We start from the raw sequence: 27,095 nt of genomic DNA, 5'->3' as shown, positions 1-27,095 counted from the left end.
ATAACATCATCGGAATTCTCGTCGGAATCCGATTCATCGGAGAATTGGTAATCCTCCCAATATTTTGCTTCCTTGGCGGAAACACCATTGACCATAATTAACCTTGGTCGGTTGGTTGAGGATTTTATTTTACTTAACCGTTTTATTATTTCCCCCACCGGTTCTATTTCTTCATCAAGTTCCGATTCTTCTTCCGGTTCCGACTCTTCTTCCGGTTCCGACTCTTCTTCCGGTTCCGACTCTTCTTCCGGTTCCTCTTCGAGAACTTGTGAATCAGTCCACGAATCATTTCAATTTACATTTGACTCTTCATTATTATTAGGTGAGTCAATGGGACTTGTTCTAGAGGTAGACATCTATCACATAATATCAAACGCGTTAAGAGATTAATATATCACATAATATTCACATGTTAAAAATATATAGTTTCCAACAAAATTTGTTAAGCAATCATTTTTCAAGTAAACACGGTCGAAGTCCAGACTCACTAATGCATCCTAACAAACTTGATAAGACACACTAATGCAAAATTCTGGTTCTCTAAGACCAACGCTCGGATACCAACTGAAATGTCCCGTTCTTATTGATTAAAAACGTTCCATATTAATTGATTTCGTTGCGAGGTTTTGATCTCTATATGAGACGTTTTTCAAAGACTGCATTCATTTTAAAACAAACCATAACCTTTATTTCATCAATAAAGGTTTAAAAAACTTTACGTAGATTATCAAATAATGATAATCTAAAATATCCTGTTTACACACGACCATTACATAATGGTTTACAATACAAATATGTTACAACAAAATAAGTTTCTTGAATGCAGTTTTTACACAATATCATACAAGCATGGACTCCAAATCTCGTCCTTATTTAAGTATGTGACAGCGGAAGCTCTTAATAATCACCTGAGAATAAACATTCTTAAAATGTCAACAAAAATGTTGGTGAGTTATAGGTTTAACCTATATATATCAAATCATAATAATAGACCACAAGATTTCATATTTCAATACACATCCCATACATAGAGATAAAAATCATTCATATGATGAACACCTGGTAACCGACATTAACAAGATGCATATATAAGAATATCCCCATCATTCCGGGACACCCTTCGAATATGATATAAATTTCGAAGTACTAAAGCATCCGGTACTTTGGATGGGGTTTGTTAGGCCCAATAGATCTATCTTTAGGATTCGCGTCAATTAGGGTGTCTGTTCCCTAATTCTTAGATTACCAGACTTAATAAAAAGGGGCATATTCGATTTCGATAATTCAACCATAGAATGTAGTTTCACGTACTTGTGTCTATTTTGTAAATCATTTATAAAACCTGCATGTATTCTCATCCCAAAAATATTAGATTTTAAAAGTGGGACTATAACTCACTTTCACAGATTTTTACTTCGTCGGAAAGTAAGACTTGGCCACTGGTTGATTCACGAACCTATAACAATATATACATATATATCAAAGTATGTTCAAAATATATTTACAACACTTTTAATATATTTTGATGTTTTAAGTTTATTAAGTCAGCTGTCCTCGTTAGTAACCTACAACTAGTTGTCCACAGTTAGATGTACAGAAATAAATCGATAAATATTATCTTGAATCAATCCACGACCCAGTGTATACGTATCTCAGTATTGATCACAACTCAAACTATATATATTTTGGAATCAACCTCAACCCTGTATAGCTAACTCCAACATTCACATATAGAGTGTCTATGGTTGTTCCGAAATATATATAGATGTGTCGACATGATAGGTCAAAACATTGTATACGTGTCTATGGTATCTCAAGATTACATAATATACAATACAAGTTGATTAAGTTATGGTTGGAATAGATTTGTTACCAATTTTCACGTAGCTACAACAAGAAAAATTATCCAATCTTGTTTTACCCATAACTTCTTCATTTTAAATCCGTTTTGAGTGAATCAAATTGCTATGGTTTCATATTGAACTCTATTTTATGAATATAAACAGAAAAGTATAGGTTTATAGTCAGAAAAATAAGTTACAAGTCGTTTTTGTAAAGGTAGTCATTTCAGTCGAAAGAACGACGTCTAGATGACCATTTTAGAAAACATACTTCCACTTTGAGTTTAACCATAATTTTTGGATATAGTTTCATGTTCATAATAAAAATCATTTTCTCAGAATAACAACTTTTAAATCAAAGTTTATCATAGTTTTTAATTAACTAACCCAAAACAGCCCGCGGTGTTACTACGACGGCGTAAATCCGGTTTTACGGTGTTTTTCGTGTTTCCAGGTTTTAAATCATTAAGTTAGCATATCATATAGATATAGAACATGTGTTTAGTTGATTTTAAAGTCAAGTTAGAAGGATTAACTTTTGTTTGAGAACAAGTTTAGAATTAACTAAACTATGTTCTAGTGATTACAAGTTTAAACCTTCGAATAAGATAGCTTTATATGTATGAATCGAATGATGTTATGAACATCATTAATACCTTAAGTTCCTTGGATAAACCTACTAGAAAAGGGAAAAATGGATCTAGCTTCAACGGATCCTTGGATGGCTCGAAGTTCTTGAAGCAGAATCATGACACGAAAACAAGTTCAAGTAAGATCATCACTTGAAATAAGATTGTCATAGTTATAGAAATTGAACCAAAGTTTGAATATGATTATTAACTTGTATTAGAATGATAACCTACTATAAGAAACCAAGATTTCTTGAGGTTGGATGATCACCTTACAAGATTGGAAGTGAGCTAGCAAACTTGAAAGTATTCTTGATTTTACGTAACTAGAACTTGTAGAATATATGAAGAACACTTAGAACTTGAAGATAGAACTTGAGAGAGATCAATTAGATGAAGAAAATTGAAGAATGAAAGTGTTTGTAGGTGTTTTTGGTCGTTGGTGTATGGATTAGATATAAAGGATATGTAATTTTGTTTTCATGTAAATAAGTCATGAATGATTACTCATATTTTTGTAATTTTATGAGATATTTCATGCTAGTTGCCAAATGATGGTTCCCACATGTGTTAGGTGACTCGTATGGACTTCTAGGAGCTGATCATTGGAGTGTATATACCAATAGTACATACATCTAAAAGCTATGTATTGTACGAGTACGAATACGGGTGCATACGAGTAGAATTGTTGATGAAACTGAACGAGGATGTAATTGTAAGCATTTTTGTTAAGTAGAAGTATTTTGATAATTGTATTGAAGTCTTTAAAAAGTGTATAAATACATATTAAAACACTTCATGTATATACATTTTAACTGAGTCGTTAAGTCATCGTTAGTCGTTACATGCAAGTGTTGTTTTGAAACCTTTAGGTTAACGATCTTGTTAAATGTTGTTAACCCAATGTTTATAATATCAAATGAGATTTTAAATTATTATATTATCATGATATTATCATGTATGAATATCTCTTAATATGATATATATACATTAAATGTCTTTACAATGATAATCGTTACATATAAGTCTCGTTTAAAAATCATTAAGTTAGTAGTCTTGTTTTTACATATGTAGTTCATTGTTAATATACTTAATGATATGTTTACTTATCATAGTATCATGTTAACTATATATATATCCATATATATTTCATCATATAGTTTTTACAAGTTTTAACGTTCGTGAATCACCGGTCAACTTGGGTGGTCAATTGTCTATATGAAACATATTTCAATTAATCAAGTCTTAACAAGTTTGATTGCTTAACATGTTGGAAACATTTAATCATGTAAATATCAATCTCAATTAATATATATAAACATGGAAAAGTTCGGGTCACTACATTAAGGTGGATCCGGTAAAGATAGAAACTGTTGAAAAGTGGGAAACCCCGAAACCTCCGAAACACATACGCCAGTTTTTAGGACTAGCTGGTTACTACAGAAGGTTCATCCAAGACTTTTCCAGAATAGCAAAACCCTTGACTGCATTAACGCATAAAGGGAAGAAATTTGAATGGAAGGATGAACAAGAGAAAGCGTTCCAGTTATTGAAGAAAAAGCTAACTACGGCACCTATATTGTCATTGCCTGAAGGGAATGATGATTTTGTGATTTATTGTGACGCATCAAAGCAAGGTCTCGGTTGTGTATTAATGCAACGAACGAAGGTGATTGCTTATGCGTCTAGACAATTGAAGATTCACGAACAAAATTATACGACGCATGATTTGGAATTAGGCGCGGTTGTTTTTGCATTAAAGACATGGAGGCACTACTTATATTATGATGCCCCGTACAAAACCATCGTGTACGAATCATCAACAACAGGATCATTACAAGGTTAAGTACTATATGCTGTAATTAAAGAAATTGCATTCGCGATAAAAAGGTGATGTCATAACCGACATCAAATGTTTTACATATCAAAAGCATGCTTCACTAAGTAGAAGCAAATAAATAAGTGTACGTGACCCCAAAGGTCATTACATAACATAGTTTCAAAAGTAAATAAGTTTGAATGCAAGATAAGTAGTCATGCGATAACAACTCTAAGCAGCGGGTTCTACAGCACGACTAGTACACAGCGGAAGCAACCTCAAGCACCTGAGAAATACATGCTTAAAAACATCAACACAAAGGTTGGTGAGCTATAGTTTAAGTATAACAGTATGTAAGGTAGGCCACGAGATTTCAGTGCTACAAAGAGCGTTTCAAAACAGTATGATAAAGTATATGTTAACCGTGGGCACTTGGTAACTAACTTAACGTTTAAAATACCCCCTAAAAGTACACTTGGCGAGTGCGTATGTTTACGAAGTATTAAACACTCGTTGACTGCTAGCGCGACTAGCCCGAGTGGGGATGTCAAACCCTATGGATCCATATCTAAGATTCACGTTCACGGTTCAAAAATCGATGATTAAACGTTACCGAGCTAAGGGAATGTTTATGCCATTGTATAACCTACACATATATAAGTTTAAGTACTCGTGCCTAGTATGTAAAACATAAAATCCGCATGTATTCTCAGTTCCCAAAATAAGTTAAAGTAAAAAGGGAATGCTATAACTCACAATGATATGTAGCGGTAAAGTAGTAGTCGGGAAAGGTGTGCAAGTAAATGGTCCGAAGTCCTCAACCTAAGTCAAATAGTACTAAGTCAGTAAATCGTCTTAATAGGTTTAAAAGTATGTAATTAAGGTCTTAAGGGTCATCATCATTCATCATTAAACAAAAGGCGTAAAGTAGGTTTCGTTTATGAAAGTAGTTTTCAACAAAGTCTGACTTCAGTCAGTCACCACGGCCTCTACCCTTACTGAATTGAGGTGAGACCAGTGGCCATGGCTCCGTCTATGAGTTCCTTAAGTGTGGTAAAATTTACAGAAGCAAACTCATCTTGGTTTGACCGTGGCGACGGTCTAAGTGCGAGTAGGTCAGAAATTTCTGCACAACGTTAAAGGACATAGTAACGATCGGAGGGCCATAATTCCTAAACCGTAACTCGGATTAAGACGAGTCCTATATGAAAAGTTATCTAATCGAAAAGTTCTATCTAAAAATAAAGGTTAGAACAGCCCAGGTCTACTGGTATGTTCCAGAAGCATCAGGTCAGTAGGTTTTGGACAGAAGCAGTGAGTTTAAAAGGGTTTCGGTGGTCTTGGTGCTTGATGTTCATCATGGTTCTCATCCTTGATGCATATAGCTTCAAGTGTACAACTCACTGATGTATCTACATCATCTTAACCAAGTCTTGACCAACATAACCCATGTGCAAGTCTAAGACATGAAGCACAACTCACTTAAGAGTTGCATGAAGTTTGATGAACCAAAGTTACATCAAAGTCTTAGGTTTGACACTTACATGAACTATAAACTTGGAAGTTAACTAACTAATCAAGATCATAAGTAGTAGAACATAGTTCTTAGTTTGTTCTTGAAGATCCAAGACTCAAAAGTCTAGATCCAAAGTTATATTTAAGGAAAACTTATTTGTGTGTTCTTGAACTTTCAAAGTTAACTTAATTTGTTCAAGAGATATGAGATCAAGACTAACTTGTAGTACTTGACCATATAAACTAACTACATGAAATTAAAGTGTATAAAATAAAGAAACAAGTTAATTAAACAAGTAATTAGTTCAAGGGTTGCTCATACTTTAAAGATTCAACCAAAGTTGATCTTTAAGTAAAGTAAACTTTAAGTTTACTTCCATGACTTACAAGTATGATTTCAACAACAATGAACTTATATCTTTTGAAACAATATATGTAGAACCTAAACTAGAGAGTTTAGTTCTTGATTGTTCTTGTTAAAACAAGATAAAGGATGAATCAAACTAGAAAGTTAGATTCTTGAAACATGTAAGTAAATAACAACAAGTAATTAACTAATCAAAGACTAGTAACAATAAACAAAAGATGATGATGATTATGTTCATGTAGAAATCAGTTTTTAGAAGTAAAAAGGAGAGAAAAGTTATCTTGCTACTTACTAGATTTGAGAGAAAAGCAAGAGAGAAAAGAGAGTAAACTTGGAAGAATTTTTGTGTGTGTGTTTGAGAATGAGATTTACAAGTAACAAGTAATGTAAAAAAAAAGATTTGAACTCCTTTGGTGACCATCTAGGCCACGGCCTGCAGTCCAAAAAAGGGGAGAGGGATTGTTTTGTGGTCACTTGCAAGTAAAGCTTCAAAAGTGTGGTTATTAGAGGTATGTGCATGGGGATTGAGTGATAACAAGATTCCAAGTATTCTAACTAACTAGTTACATGTTAAATGGTACTTACAAGTTGCAAGAGTGGGCTAAAGGTCCATTAATAAATGTAGAGTGGGCTTAGAAGTTCAATAACATGAGTCCATTACACTAACAAAGCTCAAGTTCAAATAAATCACAAGTTAAACCAATTAAAGCCCAAGTAACTAACTAATAGCAATAGTTAATCAAAATGATTAATAAAACTTTATCATGAATGCAAATAATATCTAGAAATATTATTCGTGAAGTTTCGGGCACTTAAAAGTCAAGTTCGGGCAATCACGGCAACATGTAAATGTAATAACGTACATTCGTTTAATCATACGTATTAATAATAATAATTATTAATAAATAAACGTTGGAAATTCCAGGGTCCTTACATTACCCACCTGTTAAAGAAAATTTCGTCCCGAAATTTAAGCTGAGGTAGATGGAGGAGTCGGGAAAAGGTGAGGATACTTCCGCATCATTTGATCCTCTCGTTCCCAAGTAAACTCAGGTCCTCGTTTGGCATTCCATCGTACTCGGACGATCGGAATCTTATTGCGTTTCAAAGTTTTGATCTCACGATCTATAATTTCAACAGGTTCTTCCACAAAGTGGAGTTTGTCGTCAATTGTAAGTTCTTCCAGTGGTATGATAAGTTCGGGTGCAGCAAGACACTTCTTCAAGTTTGACACATGGAAGGTAGGATGAACTGAGCTCAATTGTGCTGGTAGATCTAATCAGTAAGCAACGGGTCCAACACGTTCCAAGATCTCAAAAGGACCAATGTATCGTGGGTTCAACTTCCCACGTTTTCCAAAACGGATCACACCTTTCCAAGGTGCAACCTTTAACATTACACGATCACCAACGTTGAATTCAAAGTCCTTACGTTTAAGATCGGCATAACTCTTTTGGCGATCACGGGCAGTCTTAAGTCTAGCTTGGATCTGAGCAATCTTCTCCGTGGTTTCGTGGACTACCTCGGGTCCGGTGATTTGCTTTTCGCCTACTTCGGCCCAACAAATAGGAGATCGGCACTTACGGCCATACAATGCTTCAAAAGGTGCAGCATTAATGCTAGAGTGATAACTGTTGTTGTACGAGAATTCGGCGAGTGGCAAATGTCTTTCCCAGGCCTTTCCAAAATCAATGACACATGCACGTAACATGTCCTCCAAGGTCTGAATCGTGCGTTCACTTTGCCCGTCAGTCTGAGGGTGATAAGCAGTACTCATGTCGAGACGAGTTTCCATGGCTTCTTGCAAAGAACGCCAAAATCTAGAAGCGAAACGGGGATCGCGATCGGAGATGATCGATAAAGGTACACCATGACGAGATACAACCTCTTTAATGTACAGCTGAGCAAGTCTTTCCATTGTATCAGTTTCCTTTATCGCTAGGAAGTGTGCAGATTTGGTAAGGCGGTCAACAATAACCCAAATGGTATCGTATCCGCCCACCGTCTTTGGTAGCTTGGTGATGAAATCCATTGTGATCCTTTCCCACTTCCATTGTGGGATCTCCGGTTGTTGAAGTAATCCAGAAGGTCTCTGATGCTCGGCTTTAACCTTCGAGCAAGTCAAACACTTACCAACATAAGTCGCAACGTCCTTCTTAAGATTCGGCCACCAATACTGTTCTTTAAGGTCGTGGTACATTTTGCCTGCTCCAGGATGAATCGAATATCTCGATTTGTGTGCTTCATCAAGTATCAGGTTCCGTAGATCTCCATAAAGAGGTACCCAAATTCTTCCGGCATAACATCGGAGTCCAGACTCCCTAACCTCGAATCGAGAGACAAGTATGTTCAGATGTTCATGAGATATGTTCTCCTCCTTGAGAGCCTCAACTTGGGCTACTCTGATCTGGTTGTTGAGGTTCGAATGAATGGTGATGTTCAGAGCCCTAACACGAAGAGGTGCCGTCCTCTCCTTTCGGCTTAAAGCGTCAGCTACAACATTGGCCTTGCCATGGTGATAACGGAGTTCACAATCGTAGTCGTTGAGCATCTCGATCCATCGACGCTGTCTCATATTCAGTTGCTTCTGATCAAAGATGTGCTGGAGATTCTTGTGATCGGTGAAAATAGTGCTTTTAGTTCCATACAAATAATGTCTCCACAATTTGAGCGCAAAGACAACGGCTCCAAGTTCAAGATCATGCGTAGTGTAGTTCCACTCGTGAATCTTCAATTGGCGGGAGGCATAGGCAATAACCTTTGATCGTTGCATCAGTACACAACCAAAACCACTCTTCGATGCATCACAATAAATAACGAAATCGTCACTGCCTTCGGGAAGCGATAGAATAGGTGCGGAGGTTAACTTCTTCTTCAAAGTTTGGAATGCTGATTCGTGTGCGGGTTCCCAAATGAACTTCTTCCCTTTGTGAGTCAGCGCGGTCAAAGGACGCGCAATCAGAGAAAATCCTTCGATAAACCTTCGATAATAACCGGCGAGACCTAGGAATTGGCGAATATGCGTTGGAGTAGTGGGGGTCTCCCACTTGCTGATGGCTTCAATCTTGGCGGGATCAACTTTGATACCCTGGTCGCTCACAACATGACCCAAAAACTGTACTTCCTTCAACCAAAATTCACACTTGGAGAATTTGGCGTAAAGTTGCTCTTATCTTAAGAGTTCAAGCACTAATCGGAGGTGTTGTTCATGTTCTTCTTCACTCTTAGAGTAGATGAGGATATCATCTATGAAGACGATAACAAACTTGTCCAAGTAAGGCTTGCAGACACGATTCATGAGGTCCATGAACACGGCAGGTGCATTTGTCAAACCGAATGGCATCACGAGAAACTCATAATGACCATAACGGGTCCTGAATGCAGTTTTCATCACGTCACTTTCCTTCACCCTCGGCTGGTGATATCCGGATCGCAAATCGATCTTTGAATAAACGCTCGATCCTTGTAGTTGATCAAAAAGATCGTCAATTCGTGGAAGAGGATACCGATTCTTGATAGTCAATTTGTTGAGCTCACGGTAGTCGATACACATACGAAAGGATCCATCCTTCTTCTTCACAAACAGAACCGGTGCGCCCCAAGGCGAGAAACTTGGTTGGATAAATCCTCGGTCAAGTAGCTCTTGTAGTTGACTCTGTAATTCTTGCATCTCGGAAGGTGCAAGTCTATAGGGTGCGCGAGCTACAGGTGCAGCTCCTGGCACTAAGTCAATCTAAAACTCTACGGCTCTCTGCGGCGGCAATCCAGGCAATTCCTCTGGGAAGACATCGGAAAATTTGTTCACAATTCGAATGTCGTTCACGCTCTTTACCTCAGTTTCTACTGCTTTCACATGTGCTAGGACAGCAAAACGTCCCTTCTTCATAATCTTTTGCTCTTTCACGCAACTAATGAGGTTCAACTTCGAGGTACATCTCTCTCCATAGATAACCAGTGGTTCGCCATCTCCTTGTGGTATGCGAAGTGCTTTATCTCCACAAATAACATCGGCCTTTATCTTGCTCAACCAATCCATACCGACGATCACGTCAAAACTTCCCAGTTTGATAGGTATCAAATCAATTTCGAAATCTGCACCAGCTATGTTGATAATAGCTCCACGACTAATATGGTCAACCTTTTCAAGTTTTCCATTGGCGACCTCGACAAGCATACTTTCTTTTAATGGGGCTAATGACCAATTAATCTTATAGCAAAAATGTCTACATACATAACTTCTATCCGCACCAGTATCAAACAAGACAGAAGCCAAAAGATTGTTGATTTTGAATATACCTGTCACCAAGTCGGGGTTATCGCGTGCATCCCTTGCATTAACATTAAAAGCTCTAGCACGCGGTGGTCCGCCATCCTTTCGTTTGTTCGGGCACTCGTTTCTGAAATGGCCCGTCTGCCCGCATTCGTAACACTTTTTCGGCCCGTTGGTGTTCGGCCTCCCTGTCATTGTGGTAGTCTTGCAGTCTCTACCGATGTGCCCGCTCTTCTTGCACTTCTCACAAACAGCATTACAATACCCGGTGTGGTGCTTGTAGCACCTCTTGCATTGTGGTAGCGTGCCCTTGTAGTTCGGGTTGGAGTTGTTGTTGTTGGGGTTGGGGTTGTTGTTGTTTTGCCTGAACCCTTCATGTCGCTTCGCCGGATTTTGATCATAGTTTCTACCCCTGTTGTTGTTATTGTTGTTGTGGTTGTTGTGGTTGTTATCCCATTTCCTCTTTTCGCTACTACCAGCTTCAAACTTAGCCTTCTCCGGCTCATCAATAAGGATCTGATTCATGAGAGTATGCGCCATGCGCATTGCTTCGGGAACATTCGGTGGTTTGGATGAGGTGACATTTCCTTTGATGGACTTAGGAAGTCCCGAGAAGTATTTCTCCATGCGCTTGAATTCGGGGGTGACCATGGTCGGACACATAAGAGCCAACTCCAAAAACCTACGATTGTAACTGTTAAGGTCGTTCCCTATGGCCTTTAACTGCATAAATTCGATTTCCATCTTCTGAATTTCGGTTCTCAGACAATACTCATCAATCATAGCCGCCTTGAATTCCTCCCATGGCGTAGCATACGCCTCATCGATACCTTTCACTTGAGCTAATGTGTTCCACCAAGTTAGCGCGCCGTCAGATAGCGTGCAAGATGCAAACTTCGTCTTATTGTCCTCCGAACAGTTGCTAACTCGGAATACTGATTCAGGTTTTTCGAACCATCTGGTGAGACCAACTGGTCCCTCGGTGCCGCTGAAGTTATGTGGTTTGCAGCTCTGGAATTCCTTGTATGTACACCCATTTCGAACGGGTGGGATAACTGGTGGTGGTGGCGGTGGAGCTTGGAGATTTCTTTCTGCTAGGGCTGCAGCGACCCGTTCGCTGATCATGTCCTCAATCTGGGCGGCGGTAGGTGTGGTTCTTCCGTTAGCCATGGTATTCTAAACAAAACTTTTTGACCCAAGTCAAAATCCAGCATGCAAGTAGTAATAATACAGTATATAGTAACCAATCATGGAATCAAAACATCACATGTTATTAAATAATGCATCTAGGTACAAATACCACAGAATCATCGTACAGCAATGTAAATAGAATATCGTGCAAGAATTAAATAATGCAAAGTTCCATTCATTAATAATAATAAGTTTCATACATCTGAATAAGTTCGTACAATACATATGAAATACATGAAACTATATCTAGATTACATCATGAAATCTAAATACAAAGTCCTATGGTGAAGGCGGGTGAACTGCTCCTCAAGCCAACTGCTCCTCGAGCTCAGTGACTCGAGCTCGAAGAGTCTCAATCTCCCTCATCAGTTCCTCGTTAGAGGGAGCTGGTGGGGCAGGCAGTGCAGGTGGGACGGGTGGTGCGGGTGGTGCCGATGGTGCTGATGTAGATGGTCCGGCTCCGGATGTAGACGGTACGTCCCTAGATGTAAGTGGTCCGTATCTAAATCTAGGTGGTACGGTTCCAGGAATAGTCAATACGTAATGGGGAACCCTGTGGGTCGGCAGGGTATGGCACAACTCGTTTACGAGCAGTAACCCTACGACGATGGCCAAAAGCGTCAGTAAAAGAACGACCTCTATTCACCCCTGGAATGACAGTGCCGTCGAAACGGTACCGCTTCTTCGGCGGGGTGGAGGGTGCCAGAATAGGTCTATCAGCAGGATCCCCATCATCGCTGGAGTCGTCTGATGATGAAGAATCGGCGGATGATGAGTCATCCGAATTGTGTGGTGGTGACACTGGTGGCTGAGCTAGTAATCCGAAGCGTCCGAAGGCGGCCAACATCTGTCTGTGTCTGCCTGGAGGAATCACGACTAAACGTCCATCGGGAGTGCGTCGGCAAGGCGTGCGCATGTGGTTACGAAACGGCCCTTCCCCGAACTCCGCGGGGATCTCAATACCACCAATGCGGGGCTGTGACCTCGAGGGTCCGGGAGCAGACACTGGGGCAGGTGCACTAGTACCAGCTCCGGAAGTAGAAGCGCCGGGATCACTAGTGGGTGTCGGGGCTGGTGTATCGGCAGTAGCAGTAGCAGGTGTAGCAGTAGGTAGGGCGATGGGGTCTGAGTCTGTACTGCCCGAAATGCCAGCAGGTGGAACATCCGACATCTGAACAAGGAAAAATAAATTTTCCATGTCAGTATGTCATAAAGCAAGCAAATAATAGGCCAACAGTTTAAATCATGTATAACAATAAGTAGCATGGCAATATCAGTAATCGTACGAAACTAGCATGCAATCGAAAGCAAGTAATAGCATGCAGTAGTGAAATCATGTAGTAGCATACGGCATATAGCAGTAACAATAAGCAGCAGCATGCAGTAAGTTCAGCGGAAACAAGTAAACTAGCAAGTTGTAGATTAGTCCTATTAGTGAATCCTACTCGGGTCGGTCTTAGACTCACTAATGCAACCTAATTCCCTACAACCAATGCTCTGATACCAAATGTGATGCCCCGTACAAAACCATCGTGTACGAATCATCAACAACAGGATCATTACAAGGTTAAGTACTATATGCTGTAATTAAAGAAATTGCATTCGCGATAAAAAGGTGATGTCATAACCGACATCAAATGTTTTACATATCAAAAGCATGCTTTACTAAGTAGAAGCAAATACATAAGTGTACGTGACCCCAAAGGTCGTTACATAACATAGTTTCAAAAGTAAATAAGTTTGAATGCAAGATAAGTAGTCATGCGATAACAACTCTAAGCAGCGGGTTCTACAGCACGACTAGTACACAGTGGAAGCAACCTCAAGCACCTGAGAAATACATGCTTAAAAATGTCAACACAAAGGTTGGTGAGCTATAGTTTAAGTATAACAGTATGTAAGGTAGGCCACGAGATTTCAGTGCTACAAAGAGCGTTTCAAAACAGTATGATAAAGTATATGTTAACCGTGGGCACTTGGTAACTAACTTAACGTTTAAAATACCCCCTGAAAGTACACTTGGCGAGTGCGTATGTTTACGAAGTATTAAACACTCATTGACTGCTAGCGCGACTAGCCCGAGTGGGGATGTCAAACCCTATGGATCCATATCTAAGATTCGCGTTCACGGTTCAAAAACCGATGATTAAACGTTACCGAGCTAAAGGGAATGTTTATGCCGTTGTATAACCCACACATATATAATTTTAAGTACTCGTGCCTAGTATGTAAAACATAAAATCCGCATGTATTCTCAGTTCCCAAAATAAGTTAAAGTAAAAAGGGAATGCTATAACTCACAATGATATGTAGCGGTAAAGTAGTAGTCGGGAAAGGTGTGCAAGTAAATGGTACGAAGTCCTCAACCTAAGTCAAATAGTACTAAGTCAGTAAATCGTCTTAATAGGTTTAAAAGTATGTAATTAAGGTCTTAAGGTTCATCATCATTCATCATTAAACAAAAGGCGTAAAGTAGGTTTCGTTTATGAAAGTAGTTTTCAACAAAGTCTGACTTCAGTCAGTCACCACGGCCTCTACCCTTACTGAATTGAGGTGAGACCAGTGGCCATGGCTCCGTCTATGAGTCCCTTAAGTGTGGTAAAATTTACAGAAGCAAACTCATCTTGGTTTGACCGTGGCGACGGTCTAAGTGCGAGTAGGTCAGAAATTTCTGCACAACGTTAAAGGACATAGTAACGATCGGAGGGCCATAATTCCTAAACCGTAACTCGGATTAAGACGAGTCCTATATGAAAAGTTATCTACTCAAAAAGTTCTATCTAAAAATCAAGGTTAGAACAGCCCAGGTCTACTGGTATGTTCCAGAAGCATCAGGTCAGTAGGTTTTGGACAGAAGCAGTGAGTTTAAAAGGGTTCCGGTGGTCTTGGTGCTTGATGTTCATCATGGTTCCCATCCTTGATGCATATAGCTTCAAATGTAAAACTCATTGATGTATCTACATCATCTTAACCAAGTCTTGACCATCATAACCCATGTGCAAGTCTAAGACATGAAGCACAACTCACTTAAGAGTTGCATGAAGTTTGATGAACCAAAGTTACATCAAAGTCTTAGGTTTGACACTTACATGAACTATAAACTTGGAAGTTAACTAACTAATCAAGATCATAAGTAGTAGAACATAGTTCTTAGTTTGATCTTGAAGATCCAAGACTCAAAAGTCTAGATCCAAAGTTATATTTAAGGAAAACTTATTTGTGTGTTCTTGAACTTTCAAAGTTAACTTAATTTGTTCAAGAGATATGAGATCAAGACTAACTTGTAGTACTTGGCCATATAAACTAACTACATGAAATTAAAGTGTATAAAATAAAGAAACAAGTTAATTAAACAAGTAATTAGTTCAAGGGTTGCTCATACTTTAAAGATTCAACCAAAGTTGATCTTTAAGTAAAGTAAACTTTAAGTTTACTTCCATGACTTACAAGTATGATTTCAACAACAATGAACTTATATCTTTTGAAACAATATATGTAGAACCTAAACTAGAGAGTTTAGTTCTTGATTGTTCTTGTTAAAACAAGATAAAGGATGAATCAAACTAGAAAGTTAGATTCTTGAAACATGTAAGTAAATAACAACAAGTAATTAACTAATCAAAGACTAGTAACAATAAACAAAAGATGATGATGATTATGTTCATGTAGAAATCAGTTTTTAGAAGTAAAAAGGAGAGAAAAGTTATCTTGCTACTTAATAGATTTGAGAGAAAAGCAAGAGAGAAAAGAGAGTAAACTTGGAAGTATTTTTGTGTGTGTGTTTGAGAATGAGATTTACAAGTAACAAGTAATGTAAAAAAAAAGATTTGAACTCCTTTGGTGACCATCTAGGCCACGGCCTGCTGTCCAAAAAAGGGGAGAGGGATTGTTTTATGGTCACTTGCAAGTAAAGCTTCAAAAGTGTGGTTATTAGAGGTATGTGCATGGGGATTGAGTGATAACAAGATTCCAAGTATTCTAACTAACTAGTTACATGTTAAATGGTACTTACAAGTTGCAAGAGTGGGCTAAAGGTCCATTAATAAATGTAGAGTGGGCTTGGAAGTCCAATAACATGAGTCCATTACACTAACAAAGCCCAAGTTCAAATAAATCACAAGTTAAACCAATTAAAGCCCAAGTAACTAACTAATAGCCATAGTTAATCAAAATGATTAATAAAACTTAATCATGAATGCAAATAATATCTAGAATTATATTCGTGAAGTTTCGGGTGTCACCAAGACGTTTCGGGCACTTAAAAGTCAAGTTCGGGCAATCATGGCAACATGTAAATGTAATAACGTACATTCGTTTAATCATACGTATTAATAATAATAATTATTAATAAATAAACGTTGGAAATTCCAGGGTCGTTACATATATGGGGTCAAAAGTATTATATATACCGACCACAAAAGTCTTCAACACATATTTAATCAGAAACAACTGAATATGAGGCAGCGTAGGTGGATTGAATTGTTGAATGATTACGACTTTGAGATTCGTTACCACCCGGGGAAGGCAAATGTGGTAGCCGACGCCTTGAGCAGGAAGGATAGAGAACCCATTCGAGTAAAATCTATGAATATAATGATTCACAATAACTTTACTACTCAAATAAAGGAGGCGCAACAAGGAGTTTTAAAAGAGGGAAATTTAAAGGATGAAATACCCAAAGGATCGGAGAAGCATCTTAATATTTGGGAAGACGGAACCCGGTATAGGGCTGAAAGGATTTGGGTACCAAAATTGGAGATATGAGAGAAATGGTACTTAGAGAAGCTCATAAAACCAGATACTCAATACATCCTGGAACGGGGAAGATGTACAAGGATCTCAAGAAACATTTTTGGTGGCCGGGTATGAAAGCTGATGTTGCTAAATACATAGGAGAATATTTGACGTGTTCTAAGGTCAAAGCTGAGCATCAGAAACCATCAGGTCTACTTCAACAACCCGAAATCCCGGAATGGAAATGGGAAAACATTATCATGGATTTTATCACTAAATTGCCAAGGACTGCAAGTGGTTTTGATACTATTTGGGTAATAATTGATCGTCTCACCAAATCAGCACACTTCCTGCCAATAAGAGAAGATGACAAGATGGAGAAGTTAGCACGACTGTATTTGAAGGAAGTCATCTCCAGACATGGAATACCAATCTCTATTATCTCTGATAGGGATGGCAGATTTATTTCAAGATTCTGGCAGACATTACAGCAAGCATTAGGAACTCGTCTAGACATGAGTACTGCCTATCATCCACAAACTGATGGGCAGAGTGAAAGGACGATACAAATGCTTGAAGACATGCTACGAGCATGTGTTATTGATTTCGGAAACAGTTGGGATCGACATCTACCGTTAGCAGAATTTTCCTACAACAACAGCTACCATTCAAGCATTGAGATGGCGCCATTTGAAGCACTTTATGGTAGAAAGTGCAGGTCTCCAATTTGTTGGAGTGAAGTGGGGGATAGACAGATTACGGGTCCGGAGATAATACAAGAAACTACCGAGAAGATCATCCAAATTCAACAACGGTTGAAAACCGCCCAAAGTCGACAAAAGAGCTACGCCGACATTAAAAGAAAAGATATAGAATTTGAAATTGGAGAGATGGTCATGCTTAAGGTTGCACCTTGGAAAGGCGTTGTTCGATTTGGTAAACGGGGTAAATTAAATCCAAGGTATATTGGACCATTCAAGATTATTGATCGTGTCGGACCAGTAGCTTACCGACTTGAGTTACCTCAACAACTCGCGGCTGTATATAACACTTTCCACGTCTCGAATTTGAAGAAATGTTTTGCTAAAGAAGATCTCACTATTCCGTTAGACGAAATCGAAATCAACGAAAAACTTCAATTCATCGAAGAACCCGTCGAAATAATGGATCGTGAGGTTAAAAGACTTAAACAAAACAAGATACCAATTCTTAAGGTTCGATGGAATGCTCGTAGAGGACTCGAGTTCACCTGGGAACGAGAATATTAGATGAAGAAGAAATACCCGCACTTATTTCCAGAAGATACGTCAACACCTCCAACTGCTTAAAATTTCGGGACGAAATTTATTTAACGGGTAGGTACTGTAGTGACCCGAACTTTTCCTTGTTTATATATATTAAATGAAATTGTTATTTACATGATTAAGTGTTTCCAACATGTTAAGCAATCAAACTTGTTAAGACTTGATTAATTGAAATAGGTTTCATATAGACAATTGACCACCCAAGTTGACCGGTGATTCACGAACGTCAAAACTTGTAAAAACTATATGATAACATATATATGGATATATATATATATATATATATATATATATATATATATATATATATATATATATATATATATATATATATATATATATATATATATATATATATATATATATATATATATATATATATAGTTAACATGATATTATGATAAGTAAACATATCATTAATTATATTAAAAATGAACTACATATGTAAAAGCAAGACTACTAACTTAATGATTTTGAAACGAGACATATATGTAACGATTATCGTTGTAATGACATTTAATGTATATATATCATATTAAGAGATATTCATACATCATATTATCATGATAATATAATAATTTAAAATCTCATTTGATATTATAAACATTGGGCTAACAACATTTAACAAGATCATTAACCTAAAGGTTTCAAAACAACACTTACATGTAACGACTAACGATGACTTAACGACTCAGTTAAAATGTATATACATGTAGTGTTTTAATATGTATTGATACACTTTTGAAAGACTTAAATACACTTATCAAAATACTTCCACTTAACAAAAATTCTTACAATTACATCCTCGTTCAGTTTCATCAACAATTCTACTCGTATGCACCCGTATTCGTACTCGTACAATACACAGCTTTTAGATGTATGTACTATTGGTATATACACTCCAATGATCAGATCTTAGCAGCCCATGTGAGTCACCTAACACATGTGGGAACCATCATTTGGAAACTAGCATGAAATATCTCATAAAATTACAAAAATATGAGTAATCATTCATGACTTATTTACATGAAAACAAAATTACATATCCTTTATATCTAATCCATACACCAACGACCAAAAACACCTACAAATACTTTAATTCTTCAATTTTCTTCATCTAATTGATCTCTCTCAAGTTCTATCTTCAAGTTCTAAGTGTTCTTCATATATTCTACAAGTTCTAGTTTCATAAAATCAAGAATACTTCCAAGTTTGCTAGCTTACTTCCAATCTTGTAGACTGATCATCCAACCTCAAGAAATCTTTCTTATTTACAGTAAGATATCTTTCTAAAACAAGGTAATACTCATATTCAAACTTTGATTCAATTTCTATAACTATAACAATCTTATTTCGAGTGGAAATCTTACTTGAACTTGTTTTTCGTGTCATGATTCTGCTTCAAGAACTTTCAAGCCATCCAAGGATCCTTTGAAGCTAGATCCATTTTTCTCATTTCCAGTAGCTTTATCCAGAAAACTTGAGGTAGTAATGATGTTCATAACATCATTCGATTCATACATATAAAGCTATCTTATTCGAAGGTTTAAACTTGTAATCACTAGAACATAGTTTAGTTAATTCTAAACTTGTTCGCAAACAAAAGTTAATCCTTCTAACTTGACTTTTAAAATAAACTAAACACATGTTCTATATCTATATGATATGCTAACTTAATGATTTAAAACTTGGAAACACGAAGAACACTGTAAAACCGGACATACGCCGTCGTAGTAACACCGCGGGCTGTTTTAGGTTAGTTAATTAAAAACTATGATAAACTTTGATTTAAAAGTTGTTCTTCTGGGAAAATGATTTTTCTTATGAACATGAAACTATATCCAAAAATCATGATTAAACTCAAAGTGAAAGTATGTTTTCTAAAATGGTCATCTAGACGTCGTTCTTTCGACTGAAATGACTACCTTTACAAAAATGACTTGTAACTTATATTTCCGTCTATAAACCTATACTTTTTCTATTTAGAATTATAAAATAGAGTTCAATATGAAACCATAGCAATTTGATTCACTCAAAACGGATTTAAAATGAAGAAGTTATGGGTAAAACAAGATTGGATAATTTTTCTTGTTGTAGCAACGTGAAAATTGGTAACAAATCTATATTAATCATATCCTAGCTAACTTATATTGTATTATACTTGTATTCTAATATATTATGTAATCTTGGGATACCATAGACACGTATGCAAATGTTTTGACATATCATATCGACCCATGTGTATATATTATTTGGAACAACCATAGACACTCTATATGCAGTAATGTGGGAGTTAACTATACAGGGTTGAGGTTGATTCCAAAAATATATATACTTTGAGTTGTGATCTAGCCTGAGACGTGTATACACTGGGTCGTGGATTGATTCAAGATAATATATATCAATTTTTTTTCTGTACATCTAACTTTGGACAACTAGTTGTAGGTTACTAACGAGGACATCTGACTTAATGAACTTAAAACATCAAAATGTATTAAAAGTGTTGTAAATATATTTTGAACATACTTTGATATATATGTACATATTTGTTATAGGTTCGTGAATCGACCAGTGGCCAAGTCTTACTTCCCGACGAAGTAAAAATATGTGAAAGTGAGTTATAGTCCCACTTTTAAAATCTAATGTTTTTGGGATGAGAATACATGCAGGTTTTATAAATGATTTACAAAATAGACACAAGTACGTGAAACTACATTCTATGGTTGAATTATCGAAATCGAATATGCCCCTTTTTATTAAGTCTGGTAATCTAAGAATTAGGGAACAGACACCCTAATTGACACGAATCCTAAAGATAGATCTATTGGGCCTAACAAACCCCATCCAAAGTACCAGGATGCTTTAGTACTTTGAAATTTATATCATATCCGAAGGGTGTCCCGGAATGATGGGGATATTCTTATATATGCATCTTGTTAATGTCGGTTACCAGGTGTTCACCATATGAATGATTTTTATCTCTATGTATGGGATGTATATTGAAATATGAAATCTTGTGGTCTATTGGTACGATTTGATATATATAGGTTAAACCTATAACTCACCAACATTTTTTTGTTGACGTTTTAAGCATGTTTATTCTCAGGTGATTATTAAGAGCTTCCGCTGTCGCATACTTAAATAAGGACAAGATTTGGAGTCCATGCTTGTATGATATTGTGTAAAAACTGCATTCAAGAAACTTATTTCGTTGTAACATATTTGTATTGTAAACCATTATGTAATAGTCGTGTGTAAACAGGATATTTTAGATTATCATTATTTGATAATCTACGTAAAGCTTTTTAAACCTTTATTGATGAAATAAAGGTTATGGTTTGTTTTAAAATGAATGCAGTCTTTGAAAAACGTCTCATATAGAGGTCAAAACCTCGCAACGAAATCAATTAATATGGAACGTTTTTAATCAATAAGAACGGGATATTTCAAAAGTGTCAAGAATAAAACTTTCATCATCAGACAACGTGGTAGACTTGCTAACTCTTATGGTAGTTTTTCTCCAACCACGAACACATGCCCAGGCATCCTGAACAACCCTCTCATTGACAAAGAAATAGGGATCTTTCCAGTTTTTAAAGAACTTTCTTTCACCCAGTAAACGCCTTATTCGGCTTACAATCAAATGTATACCAACATTTGCTAACTAATCTAGTTCTAAATAATTCATGAAAAATATGGACATTGGGGACTTAATCTACAGCATTACAGTACATTTCAAAAAGTATAATTTTTTGTAAACCTAAGGGATGAATTTGACTAAGCCCTATCTCATAGTGGGCAAGAATTTGTTGAAGAAAGGAAGAAAGAGAAATACGCTTCCTACAGTTAATTGCAATTTGTAGAGGGTCATCATCTTCTTTGGAGGTTTATTGGCCCTATCGCTAGGCAAAGGAACAATAGGATTTAATAATCTAGTGGAGGTTTAATAATCATCTTCTTTGAACGTGCTCCTGGATTCGGCCATGGTAGTGCGAAAAATAAAATTCAAGCAGAGGAGAAAGATGAATAGTTACTGACCTTGCACTTCACAGATCGTTGAAATGAGTAAAAAGCAGGATTTCTTCACAGCAAATAATCAGTTTTCGAAAAAGGAAACAGGTTATTTATAGTCAAGAATATTGATACTGAAGGGATGAGATTGAAACACGTGTATGGGCCAGATCAATAAAAAAAGCAATTTAAATTTTGAAAATAAATCAAAAAGATTTTGGGGGCAAATTCATAATTGGTAATGTGACGTCAGCACAGAGAAACAGACGGCTACAGCAGTTTTGTGTCTTCGAGGAAAAAGGCATCTTTTATTTTTTAGTTTAATGACTTTATTTTTTTACAAAAATAAAGACATTAAACTGGGGGGACTTAATGGTGTATCCCCAATAAAAACACCATTTTGTACAGAAAAATGGATCAGGCAACACAAAACATGATGAGATTTAGTGACTGCCGCCCAGCGTTCAGCAGGCCGCCCAGCGCCAAGTGTAAGCCCTGCAGGAAGCTTCTATGCTTAAGCTTTTTAGCTCAGCGCGTGAACGGCACGCAGCCACGTCAGCACACGCCACCGACCTCCCGGATACTTCGCACAACAGAATTAATCAGTGATTGACACGTGTATCCCGAAAATTTCGGATATTCTACGCCTATAAATAGATCCTTGGGTCACCACATTTCAGATCATCATTCTGATCCGAACTTCAGTCAGAGAGAAGTATACTTTCTCTCTCACACAGTTCTTTCTCACTCTAAAAACACATTAGCCGCTTAGCAGCAATACGCTATACGGATCAATTACAGATTGATCCACAGATTGATTGAGGCTACCCACAGATCTTACATCTGTGTTCCGGGTCTGCAGAGATAATTTCTCGAGGGCAAACAACAATCAACAGTATACGTCACACGCTGAGCAACTATTTTTCTGTACTGGTACCTTACAGCCGCTACACGAAAAATCGTACCAACAATTTCATTGCATACGTAACTGTTCTAGAAAGGGGCACTGCATTAAAACCAAATTGTTAACGTTTCAAGAAGATTGAACCGGAATTTTTTTTTTTTTAGCTTAACAATTACTTTACGGAACCTACGTATAGTAACAAACATCCAGGTAAAAAGCTTAAGCGGCTGCTAAATAACAATTTCATGAAAATAAATTAGACCCAAGGGATTAAGATTCAGGTTATATATATAAAAGAATACAATACACACAAAGAAACACACATACACATGATGCGAGAACAGAACAACTTTAAGATTCATGTATTATTTAAAAAACAATTGCAGGTTAAATTGTCTATTTATTTCATCCAAATGCTACATGATCCTCCCATAATACTACAACTTTTGACTCACTATGCAACCCACACATCTTGATATGTCTAATAAAAAAGGAGCCATCCATACATATAAATAACCTAATAGCTTTGCCATATGTTGCTTTGAAACTGAAGTTAACAAAATCAGTTTTTCATCTCTCGAAGACTACCTAATGGGCTAAGTTTATTGAAGTAATCATTTATTGACAACAACACTAATGAATCTTTCTATGGCATAGTTCTTCTCAACTCTATAAATACAAGGATTATGGTGTAAAAAATTAAGAGCATTCACTAAGATTCGCAAAAATTAAATCATTTTTGTGCATATTTATATATCATAAGGTTGTTGTGCTGTTTAAAATTTGAAAAATAGTTTACTGGCGCATATTATTCGTGAAATACAACAGCTACATGAATTTAGTGTTTTGTAGAACAGAAATAGCATATTATAAACTCACCTCAATATTCAGCCCTCTATGAAATGTAAGATCACCGCCACATGTCATACATATCCTAAAAAAGTGTATTTAAAATCGACTTTGTATCAGCTAATACTGTAAAGATGTGTCGGTAGCTCCCTTAGTGATATGTTCCTTAATAAGAAAACTCTCCTGATTATCCCAAAATGTATTTTATGAAATACATTAAACGGCAATAAAACTAAAGAATTACATGGTACTACAAACTGTCACGTATATACGTCTATATTTTAAGACTCGCTATAGAAGAAAATCAAATTTTTTAAAATAGCATGGTTGATGAACTTCTCATAACATTAGCACTTTTGATGAAATTCTCATATCATATTGTTGATGACCTTAAAGCCTTAATTCACATATTTGTTCATATCAATTTACATATATCATACCCATTTAATGTTGATCAAAAAATGTGGGCTCCGGGTTCCCCTGCATCGATATCCTACCAATAACACATTTCAATACTGATTAGGCAACCATGATACCATTAGATAGCCGAAAATATGTTAAATAATATGCATATTTATCAATAGATCGTCATAAATAAGACAACTTTCGGTAGAAACGTTTCAATGTATCAACATGGTACGTTCACCGCTGCAACCACCTAATTGATTCTTGCTATAACCTGCATGGAAACAAAATATATTGTAACTATATATTATTTGTTTTAATGCAAGAAAAAAATCAATAATATATGTATACTTATTGTGAAGATGTAAAAACAACAAACACGTTTAGCACTGTTTATGAAGATGTAAAAATAGATACCGCAAACAGAAGCAACCATAATAACTTACACTTCTAAATTTGTAACGAAGCTTGGGACCTTGAGTTGCGGTAAATAGTTATTAGTTAAATAGTTAAAAAGGTTAGCAATAATAACACATCGTTGAGAATCTTACTGTGAATGATCTAACTTAAACTAACTTTACAGTATATGGATTTAAGGGTACCTTAAATCAAAGAATTAAGAAGGGAACCATGTGAAAACAATCATATACACACTCATCATTCCCTAAAGCATTTCATCCAATAGTTAGAAGGCTTATTTGACATGTTTCTTAATTATACTTTAGGATTCATTGATTACAAAACAAAAAGAAAAATCAAACAAATAGTTTAACAGTCGATTAATCCAATAAACATAAAATGATCTAAATAGTTTAACAATCAATTAACAAACGTAACAGATCAACAATCGAATATTGAATACATGTTTTATAAAACTAAACACTTGAAGAAGTCGTTCAGAATGAAATAGAATAATCGATTATTGATTACTGGTGAGATACAACGAAATTGATTGTTATGGCAAATCGGTTGAAGTATATGTATCGGATGAAGTATCTGTATGTCTTCTGAATCGTCATTTGATGAATGCTTCTGCTATTATAAACATATTCGAGAGTGTGTTTCTTTTCCTTGAATCGATTAATCAATGCAATCGCCTGCGAACTCTAATTGCATAGATCGAATTTATCTGGAGATGATAAACAAATTTTTTGTGATGCGAACCTTAATTAAGTACAGAACCCTAATTAAATATAGCGGACATGGTTTGCTAATCATCCCGTTTTTTTTTTTTTTTTTTTTGTTAGTTTGGAAAGTATTTTGGAACATTAGTGCTAAAATAGGAGGATAGATACAATTGTCGACTAATCAAGAAATTTAATGGTTGAGATTAAATGTAGAAGTTGCATCTAATGGTTATTTCTTTGCCGTATCACCTATTTTCAAGGATGATTAGCTAAAAGCAACTCTCTTATAATATATAATATAATATAATATAGAATATAGATAGCTCGATAGCGTGTGAGAGGGGGAGGGGGTTGTGGGGTATAATGTTAATATGACAATTGTGACGGCGTGATGAAGTTTATAACGGTGATGGAGTGTGATGGGGTATAAGTATTAATTTGATTGACAGAAATATTATTTCCTTAAATCTCATTTATTGAATACATCATCACACAACTTTTTCTTCCCGTGATGCTCGCATCACGCTATCAATATTTTCATTTCATCATGACGCATTATGACGGCATGGTGGTGTGATGATGCCAAAAACCTCCACCAAGCTAATGCTAAAAATGGTCCAATGATAATGGGGTAATTGAGAGTGATGGGGTATAGTTATTAATTTGATTGGTGAATATATATTATTTTCTTAAGGGCCATTAATTTATGTAAGCCGACCACCATTCGGACAGTTCTCAGTCTTGCTATTTCACGACATTGGCAGGTCCATCAGCTAGATGTCAAGAACGCGTTCCTTCACGGTAATCTTTCTGAGATTGTCTACATACATCAGCCTCCAGGGTTTCGTGACCCTACACGTCGGGATCATGTATGCCTCCTGCAGAAATCCCTTTACGGTTTGAAGCAGGCTCCTAGGGCATGGTACCAACGCTTTACGGGATATGCCCAAAGTGTCAGTTTTCACCAGAGCAGATGTGACACATCTTTATTTATATATAGATAGGGAGCTGACACTGCATATCTTTTACTATATGTGGACGACATTGTACTAACCGCATCCTCAACATCTTTTCTTCAACGGGTCATTACATCTTTGCATCGTGAGTTCTTTATGAATGACCTTGGCCCCCTGAACTATTTTTTGGGCATTTCAGTTACGCGTAACTCTTCTGGGATGTTCTTGTCTCAGAAGAAGTACGCCGAATGAGACGACCCATCCTAATCCATAAGGATGAATACAATAACATATGATTACATCGCGAGGTATTTGACCTCTATATGATACATTTTACAAACATTGCATTCATTTCTAAAAGACAAACTTTCTTTTCATCGAAAGTTGACGGCATGCATACCATTTCATAATACATTCAACTATAATTGACTTAATAATAATCTTGATGAACTCAACTACTCGAATGCAACGTCTTTTGAAATATGCCATGAATGACTCCAAGTAATATCTCTAATATGAGCAAATGCACAGCGGAAGATTTCTTTCATACCTGAGAATAAACATGCTTTAAAGTGTCAACCAAAAGGTTGGTGAGTTCATTAGTTTATCATAATCAATCATTTCCATCATCTTAATAGACCACGAGATTTTCATTTCCATTTCTCATAAATATACGTCCCATGCATAGAGACAAAAATCATTCATATGGTGAACACTTGGTAACCGACCTTAACAAGATGCATATAGAATATCCCCATCATTCCGGGACTCCCTTCGGACATGATAAATTTGAAGTACTAAAGCATCCGGTACTTTGGATGGGGCTTGTTGGGCCCAATAGATCTATCTTTAGGATTCGCGTCAATTAGGGTGTCTGTTCCCTAATTCTTAGATTACCAGACTAAAAAGGGGCATATTCGGTTTAATAATCCAGCGATAGAATGTAGTTTTAAGTACTTGTGTCTATTTCGTCAAACATTTATAAAGCAGCGCATGTATTCTCAGTCCCAAAAATATATATTGCAAAAGCATTTAAAAAGGGAGCAAATGAAACTCACAATACTATATTTCGTAGTAAAAATACATATGACGACATTGAACAAGTGCAAGGTTGGCCTCGGATTCACGAACCTATATCAATTATATATATTAACACATTGTAATCAAACAAAT

The sequence above is a fragment of the Rutidosis leptorrhynchoides genome, chromosome 11 (assembly GCF_046630445.1).
Source record: "Rutidosis leptorrhynchoides isolate AG116_Rl617_1_P2 chromosome 11, CSIRO_AGI_Rlap_v1, whole genome shotgun sequence".
Lineage (NCBI taxonomy): Eukaryota > Viridiplantae > Streptophyta > Magnoliopsida > Asterales > Asteraceae > Rutidosis > Rutidosis leptorrhynchoides.
This window is presented reverse-complemented; position numbering follows the sequence as displayed.